At 39.7% G+C, this 8,549-nt stretch overlaps 1 pseudogene; it reads right to left on the reverse strand.

The window, feature by feature from the left end:
- Positions 1-764: 764 nt before the first annotated feature.
- LOC144258917 (F-box/LRR-repeat protein 21 pseudogene) lies at positions 765-2,129 on the reverse strand (annotated as a pseudogene).
- Between the last annotated feature and the right edge of the window lie 6,420 nt (positions 2,130-8,549).

Raw genomic sequence — 8,549 nt, forward strand, 5'->3', positions numbered from 1 at the left:
CAAACCAAGATCTATTGATACAGTGCAGCCAAGAGGATCTGAGCACCATCATTGCCAGGAGGCATTGGAGATGGATTGGCCGTGTGCTTCAGATGGAAATTGGTTCCATCATCAGAATAGCATTAAGATGGACACCTGAAGGCAAGCGAAAACAAGGCCACACAAAAACAACATAGCAAAGAGCTGTGGAAGCTGAGCTGAAAAACCTGGGGCACAGCTGGGGAACCATTGACAGACTTGCTAGAAACAGAGAGAAGTGGAGGAGCTTCGTTGCTGCCCTAAACGCGAGGTGTAATGGAAACATGATGATGATGACTATTTCAAATTGCTATTATGATACAAAGTATTTGTTCTACATGTTCAACAAAAAATATTATTAGTGAACAACTGGAGAAGGTAACATTGCAAATAATACAATTTACCTGAACGTTCCAGGAGTCATTTAACTCCCCATCAAGCAGGCAAACTTCACAGTCCCTTTAACCACACCAGTGAGACTAACAGTATAGAACACATGAGAAACCTTGTACTAACTGTGTTTAATGTAACAATTTAATTAAACAGAAGCCAAATGAAAGTGCTTAATTTAATTGGAGGAAGAAACACCTCTAACCCACAAACATCCTTTCGAAGTGTCTACTGTTAAGTATCCTATATTCTATTTTCTAATTTAATCTAGCATTGACACACCTGAGTGCTTTGCTTTTGTTTCTATGCAGTTCATTAAACTTAGGAAATTGAAAATTTTAAGCGGTTTTGATGCTTCATTTTCCTAAGTCCTTATTTGCATAGAAAGCAACACCTTGATCCAGTTTTGACCATATTAATATTTTCTGCAAATAGTTTCCAGGTAGCCTCATCTCAGGGAACCACATTCTTCCACAGTGTTTGGAGATTTCTGAATGAATTTGATCCAGGTTTTAATCATTGTCTGGAATTAGTACTTCCTCCATAATAGAAAGCAAGGTAAGCCTGCCTCCATGCATCTTTACAAACTCAATAAAATTTCTGCAGATAACCTCACATTCACCAAGTCCCATGACTGTTAGGTTCTTAAGCATTCAGCAATGCAAATGAGTTCATCATTCAGTGGCTGAAGTCCATTAGCACACACCACACACCACCAATTTGATCAACCTGGGGCAATTCATTCCAGTGTGACCTGGCATGGCTTTGCTTACTGCATGACCAAGTCAAGGTGTGTAACAGGATAACAGAGGTTTTTCCTCTGTATAAAAAGAAGTAGATAACAATATTGACTTTAGGGGAGTGCTTAACAAATGCATCCCAACTTTGCTTTTTAATTGTATGAATTATTTAATTTGTCCTGGATTTTCACTCACAACATCTATGCAAAGATGTTCAAGGTTAACGTGTTTCTCATATGAGGGGTCCAGCAGCAGTTCATCACTTACTTTGTAATAATTCCAAGCCAGTTGCCTAAGGCCATGGCACTGGTCATCAGCACAAAGAATTCCAGCAGGTGACACACAAGGACAGCTGCTCATTTTTAGCAGTTTTAGAGTATCATTATTATTAGAAACAAGAACGGATCATCAACTGTGTGTCAGTTTTGATGGATGATAATGCCTTGGAGTTTACAAAAACTACTGTCAGTGCTGATGCAAAATGGGCCTTGGAGACGTTTATAAAACTTGGCTTCACTGCTGAAATCAAACCTAATGTCCTGATGGAACAATTCACCAATTGAGAAAGGATGTCACAGGCAGCTTCTGCAGACTCAGTTCTACTATCAACCTTGAAGCTGACATACTGCAGATGATCAACATGTCTCTTGATAATTTGCTGAATGAGATCAGGGTGAGTGGACTCTAAATAAGAAGTAGCTGGTTGGTTAAGCTCAAATTCAAACTTCCTCCACAAGTGAGGGATATGAAAAACTTCATTCCACCCTTGCCAAACAGAAGATCCCCATGCTTGATCTACTAAAGCAGGTACTGAAAAATATGTAAAACTAGATGGTGTGGCAGGGTTCCCCAGTTCATCAAGATTTGCAGGCAAGACTTGCCAAATGTTGATCGGTAGAAACAAATTTTCTGCTTTTTTGTTCTTTGTGGTGTTTGTAGAACTGGTTTCTCAACTTTAACAGTCCACCCAATTCTCTTCATTCTGAGAGCAAACAATTTCAGGTACTAGAGAGGTGTGATGTAATTAAGCTACGAAGCTTTCTGAACGTTTTCAAATACGGTAGATCACTGAGCATGCATGGGTTACATTATTAAATCAAAAGTTGGGAGTTTTTCGTTTGCAGAACTCCCTGATATCCTGGGAGACTTGGTTAGTCTGCCCCTCACCCTAAAGGGCCCCTGATGGAGTGTCCATAAATCATTTCTCCTCTGCACTTCTTTCTCAGGGGCCTGGTCTCTACAGCTGCAAGGAGAGGGGAAGGGCTTTAAGGGTTTAAGGCTAGGGCCAGTTACTGGTCTGCTGAGCTTCCTGAAGTGCTGCCTCAGATCTGCTGGGTTTTTTTTTTGGTTTGTTTGTTTGTTTTTTGTGAGGGGAAGGGATGATGAGTTTCACCCCTGCTTCCCTGGCTGCTTTCCTCAGCTGGTGGGGGTGAGGGTGGTCACAAGTGCTCCTTCCCAGTCCTTCCATATCTCCTTGCCATTCCTGATGTTTCCTGAGGATGTTTCTCCTCCCCCAGACACTTTCAGGTTCCTTTTTTTGTGGGAGAAAGGAGCCTGCTGACTTCCTGCTGTCTCCCCTCTTTGGTGTGTATGTAGGCAGGTTCCTTGCAACACTGCCACAGACGTTTTTGGGTTGGAATAGGAAGGCATTAGGTTTGCCATTCTCCTCTCTCCTGGTCTGTTAGGGCTACTGCTGTTTGAGGGAGCTGCAGCCACTGCTGCAGTGTCAGCTGTCGCCTCCTCCATCACTATGTACAAGTCTCCCCGCAAACAAGGGGAAGGCTAGTCTGGGGTCCCAAAATTTCAAAGCAGCGAAGATATAATTTGTCTATTCATTTTTTTATGAAAACTGGATTGTCTGGGATATATGAGTGACTCCATACTTTGGAGAGATTTACGACTGTGCTTCTTATGATTGGCTAAATTACATGCATATTTTAATTAACCGCTTAGTGTGTACGTGTGAGCAACTACCTTCAGGTGGATAGAATCAGAGCTGCTCATCTGTGGGTCATAGGTACATGCAGAGATTCTCCATTCGCTAGAGAGGCTGGTTCTTTCTGTTATAGGTGGGCCTGAGTTCTCAAAAATGCTTGGGAAAAAGAATAGCTTTATCTAAATTTATTGGCTTAATTTTTTATTACTATATATTTTTTCCTTTTCCTCCCTCCTTTTTCTTTTCAAAATGGCTGAAATCCTGTATTATTTTCCTATCATTTTTGAACATTTTTAAAAATAGAAAAACAAATCAAAATGAAAAATCAGCCACTCTCAAACCCTGAAAAATGATAACAATTTTGAATTTTCTCATTACATTGTTTTCGCCCTCTTTGGACTAGCTATAGTAACAAAATGGTCAAAATATGCACTGTATATAACAATATTCCCAGATGAAAGAAGGGCCTGAATGAACCCCATATCTATCTGTTCATTTATTTCAACACCAGTTAAGTAGATCATCTGACCTAGATGGGTTAAATAGGCTTTTTTTCATAATGGAGGTATGATAAAAGGACAGGGATATGAGGATTCTTTTCATTCGAAAAATAGGAGATAAAGAGGGAACATAAAAGAAGAACATAAAACTCCAAAGAGTATAAAAAGAGAATGCCTCAGAGCTATTCAATGAGATGGTAGATTTGTGAACAACACATCACACACTGAAGCTTCAAAAGGGCTGGCCATAAGGGAAATTTAGAAAAAAATCTTACAGAGTAGGTAACTACTGTGTGGAGAGAACTAATAAAATCAGCAACGTAGACGTATTCTTAATATTCTGATTGCACGTACATCCACGTAGCTCTATTATGGGCCAGATCCACAGCAGATGTAAACAACAGAGGTGGCTGGGAACTTTTTGATTAACTGCTTTTAAATTAGAAAATGCTAATTACTCAAAAACAAAACTTTTTGTCGGAAAGGGCCAGTTTGAACATATTTCTCTACTCAATTGTTTTAAACAAAGTTTTGATATTGAAATTAAAAATTCTGTTTTTCTGGTTTGGAATAACTTTGTGCTTAAATATGTATGGTAGTTATAGTTTTTAAAAAGGTTGAAATAAAAGCAAACATTTTGATTAACCGCTACAAAATCTGGATTTTCAGTTCACAACAAAATTTGAGATTTTGATTTTTCATTCCAATTCAGGAGGGGAAACATTTTCAAAATCTCAAAAATTCACAGGATGGGAAAAAGTATTTCCTGCCCAGCTCAAGTGGGCATAGCTTAATTGACTTCAATGGAGATGTGCTGGCCGCCACTACCCACAGCTCCCATTGGCTGGGAACGGCAAACCGTGGCCACTGGGAGCTGCGGGGGCCATGCCTGTAGCTGGTCAACATAAACAAAATGTCTCATGGCCCACCAGGATTACCCTGATGGAATGCGTGCCTAAGGTTGCCAACCCCTGTGTTAAGCTATCAGCTCAGCTTCTGCAATATAGTTTAGCTACTCAACATTCGAACCTGATCTCTACCAGCTTGGATTGAGAAGCCTGGACCATCAAATTCATTGGGCATGCGAAAGACATGGCTGGTCCTCTATCTCCCATTACCAGGTCTCCAAGGAAGGGTGTTAGTATACTAGTTTAAGTAGCCTGTTAGAAAAGGGATGTTACCACCTGGGACCATAGAACTGTCTACTTCTTTGTGACTCTGTGGTTTATAGCTTTGATTATTCTTTCATTTATTTTAATAAAGATCTTGAAATTCTGGTATTGTCCTCAATATGAGTGTCCTTGCCACACATCCCAAGAGTCTGCACAAGACATTGAACTGCCTGTGTTCTCTAATTCTGTAGCCTGAATTTGGGACAAGAACCTAATTATCTTCTGGTCAGATAGTTGGCGAGCCATAATAAACTAGCCCTATAAATTCAGGTCAATAGACCCCAGCATGTCTTGGCTATGACCATGGCATCCCAGATGCATTTTCCAGTTTCCATGACTGCCAGAATTCTCATAGCTCCTTGTGGCAATGTTTACCTTCCCAAACTTCTCAACAAACCAACCAACTCTGAGATATTCAAATCTACCCTAATATTGAGTATTTGAATTTATTCAAGTCCTCTTGATACTCAGGCACACCTCAGTGAAGGAGGCTCCTCAGAGTAAACTCTGCCTTCCAGAGGGTGTGATTTTTATCTGCTACTATGAATTGGTTTGGCTTCTGCTAGAGCTAGGGCCTGTTTTCCTGTTATTTTTTTCCTCACAGGTAGTAGCATGGGTCACAAACACTAGTTTCCAAACTCCCCTTGCCAGAAGTTTGTCCATCTGTTCGTGATGTCCCTATGTAATGGTTGCTGGCACATTTTTTTATTCTGGAGGTGTTTTTTTTTTAATGTTGTCCATTATATATGTGCAATATTTGAATCCAGTCTGCATCACATCAGTGAAGATTTTTTAAATAGCGTTGCAAGGCAAAGCTCCTTATTTTTACATTAAAAAGCATTTCAAATTTATTTTATGAGCAAGAAAAAAAAAAGCAGGCCCCATTCACCTCTTACCTAAGTATATATATTTTAGCTCATAGTTTGTTAAATAAGGGAAGATTTACGTCAAAATACTTCTAGCAGGAGCTGAGTGTGTGAGCTGCACTGTATACGTCAATTAAAGCAAGCCATTCAACACTTCCTACTGGAGTAACAGTGAATCATCCCAAAGCACATTGCTCATACACCCTCGGACTACAATACTGCTGATGGAAGCAGTCTCTTTACCACAAAAAATTGTTCTTTTTTTATAGTAATAAATCCGATAATCAAGAGCAGGCACCCTTGCTGTCACGTTAATGTGTGAGGGGTACTGAATGAGTTCACTGCATTCCTTGCATTCATTTTTGCTCATCTTCTTAGAAAATTAGTCTCTAAAATCCCCAAAGGCCAAAATCTGCCCTCAGCATGCCAATGTAAAACCGGAATAACTCCATTAAAATCAATGGTGTTGCTCTGGCTCTCCACCTCTGTAAGAGCAGTTGTTGTTTTTTAATAGCTCAGTATTCAACAAAAATTAGTAAATGGCACCCGTAACTGCTTTATATATTTACCATATGCTATACTAGAGCTTTCTCCACAGATCTTACAGCAACCTTCGGAAAGATCTAAGTAAATAAGAATATATAGGATAGGAGATCTTGAGTTGAGCTGGGCATCAAACATAATCTGAATGTTGAAGACATGCTGCTCTCTAGTGGCAAAAACAGGTAGTTTTTAAAAACACTTCATGACTTTTCAATTATTGTAATATTGTAGCTGTATTCATGTATTCATACTCTACAGTACATCTATATGTTCATGGGCATGATTCTGCTTGAACTCTGATGTCAGTCTGGGATAGTCACTGGAGATAATTCTGTGTATGAGATTGGACTCAGACCTTGTATTTAAGATCATTAATTTTTTGGAATACCAATTAACCCTTACTGTGCAAATTTTTATTAGTTGCTGCATCACCTTTTTATAAAATAAGGCCAATTGCAGGAAAACCAAAAGGCTAATGTATAGCAAATGAGTGCAATTAGAAATGGATGCTGATGTAGTTCTAGAATCACAGAAGTCTGGCTCTACTGTTACAGAGTGCGGAGAACCAGCAGCTGAACCAGCACTCTGGTCCCTTTAACTCCCGTTAGCTCCCTTGAAGAGAGCCTGATTGAGGAAAGGAGTGGCTAATTACTAGATCAGACTGGCTGAGGAGGGCTTATAGAGCTAATTAGCCCATTGGCTGGGAGAGTAGAAAAGAACACAGGACAGAAGAAAAGGAGAGAGAAAAAGGTTAGCAGTGCAAGAGTAAGGAAGATTTCTGGGTGGAAAGATTTTTCCCCACACCTCCCCTCCTGTGGAAGAAGGGGTTGTGAGGCTGAATAACACTGTAAATAGCATTGTTGCGCTAGTATGTAAAGTTAGTACTGTGGAATGCAGCACTATAAATAGACTGCATAGTGATACCTACAAACTGGAGAAAGAAAAGGAGGACTTGTGGCACCTTAGAGACTAACAAATTTATTTGAGCATAAGCTTTTGTGAGCTACAGCTCATTTCATCGGATGCATTCAGTGGAAAATACAGTGGGGAGATTTATATACATGGAGAACATGAAACAGTGGGTGTTACCATACACACTGTAACGAGAGTGATCAGGTAAGGTGAGCTATTACCAGCAGGAGGGCGGGGGGAAAAAACCTTTTGAATGGCCCACTTTGATTATCACTACAAAAGGTTTTTTCCCGCCCCCGCTCTCCTGCTGGTAATAGCTCACCTTACCTGATCACTCTTGTTACAGTGTGTATGGTAACACCCATTCTTTCATGTTCTCAATGTATATAAATCTCCCCACTGTATTTTCCACTGAATGCATCCGATGAAGTGAGCTGTAGCTCACGAAAGCTTATGCTCAAATAAATTTGTTAGTCTCTAAGGTGTCACAAGTACTCCTTTTCTTTTTGCGGATACAGACTAACACGGCTCCTACTCTGAAACCTACAAACTCGAGGTGTCCGAGTAATTTCTAGGAGAAAACAGGAGCTGGGGATCATGCCCGGTTACATCTACCCACCACAAAAAAATAAATTAAAATAATACCTGTTAGTCAATTCCACTAATTTTGCAAGTTAATAAAGGAATCACAGAAAGTTTTGTATCATGTTGTGGTTTTTACTGACATTTTGAAAGTTTTGTTGAATTTTGAGAGGGGGTATGTGTAAGAATTTTTTTTTTCATTTTTTTCCCCAGGACACTGGCAGAGAAGGCGGTTAGAAATATGGATTTTACCACTGGTAATTTACTAATTCAATACAGAGTGATAGGAAGGTTAAGGAGCAGCATATAAACCACTGATGTATGTGTCCATCCTCTATCTTCTTATCAGATAAGATTGTTTCTGGTCAGTCTATGACTAATAGGACCATGTGCCTCTGTTGAAACCCCAAACTGTCTGAAACAAAAAGCTTCAGTGAACTCAAGTGGATTTCACTGAATATGGCCTGCAGAGGCTTTAGATTTGTTGTGCAGATGACTCACGGTACAAGGCACCCACAGAAAGCCTGTCTTAACTGTCTCTTAGTAACCATAAATGCATTTATTAACATCAGTTGCTTAATTTTTTTGATGTCTAATTTACAAAATCAACCAACCAAAAATTCATAATGAGCTATACTTAACACAAGCTGTTTAATTCTAAAGTTGCACTAGTGTCTTTAAGGGCAAAAAAACATGATAGGTCCACAAAAACTATTCTGGGCCCCATGATCAAAGTAGTCACATAAACTCTAAGTTCAAATTCCACATTTGCATACAAAGATGGGCAGTGAGACATGCAAGACACATGGTTGTGCACCTACATGATGAATCCATTGCCAAGCACAATTTGGTCTCTTTTGAAAACTGGAGTCTGTGGACCAAATTCTCTG

Source organism: Eretmochelys imbricata, chromosome 1, assembly GCF_965152235.1.
Source record: "Eretmochelys imbricata isolate rEreImb1 chromosome 1, rEreImb1.hap1, whole genome shotgun sequence".
In the NCBI taxonomy this organism is placed as follows: Eukaryota; Metazoa; Chordata; order Testudines; family Cheloniidae; genus Eretmochelys; species Eretmochelys imbricata.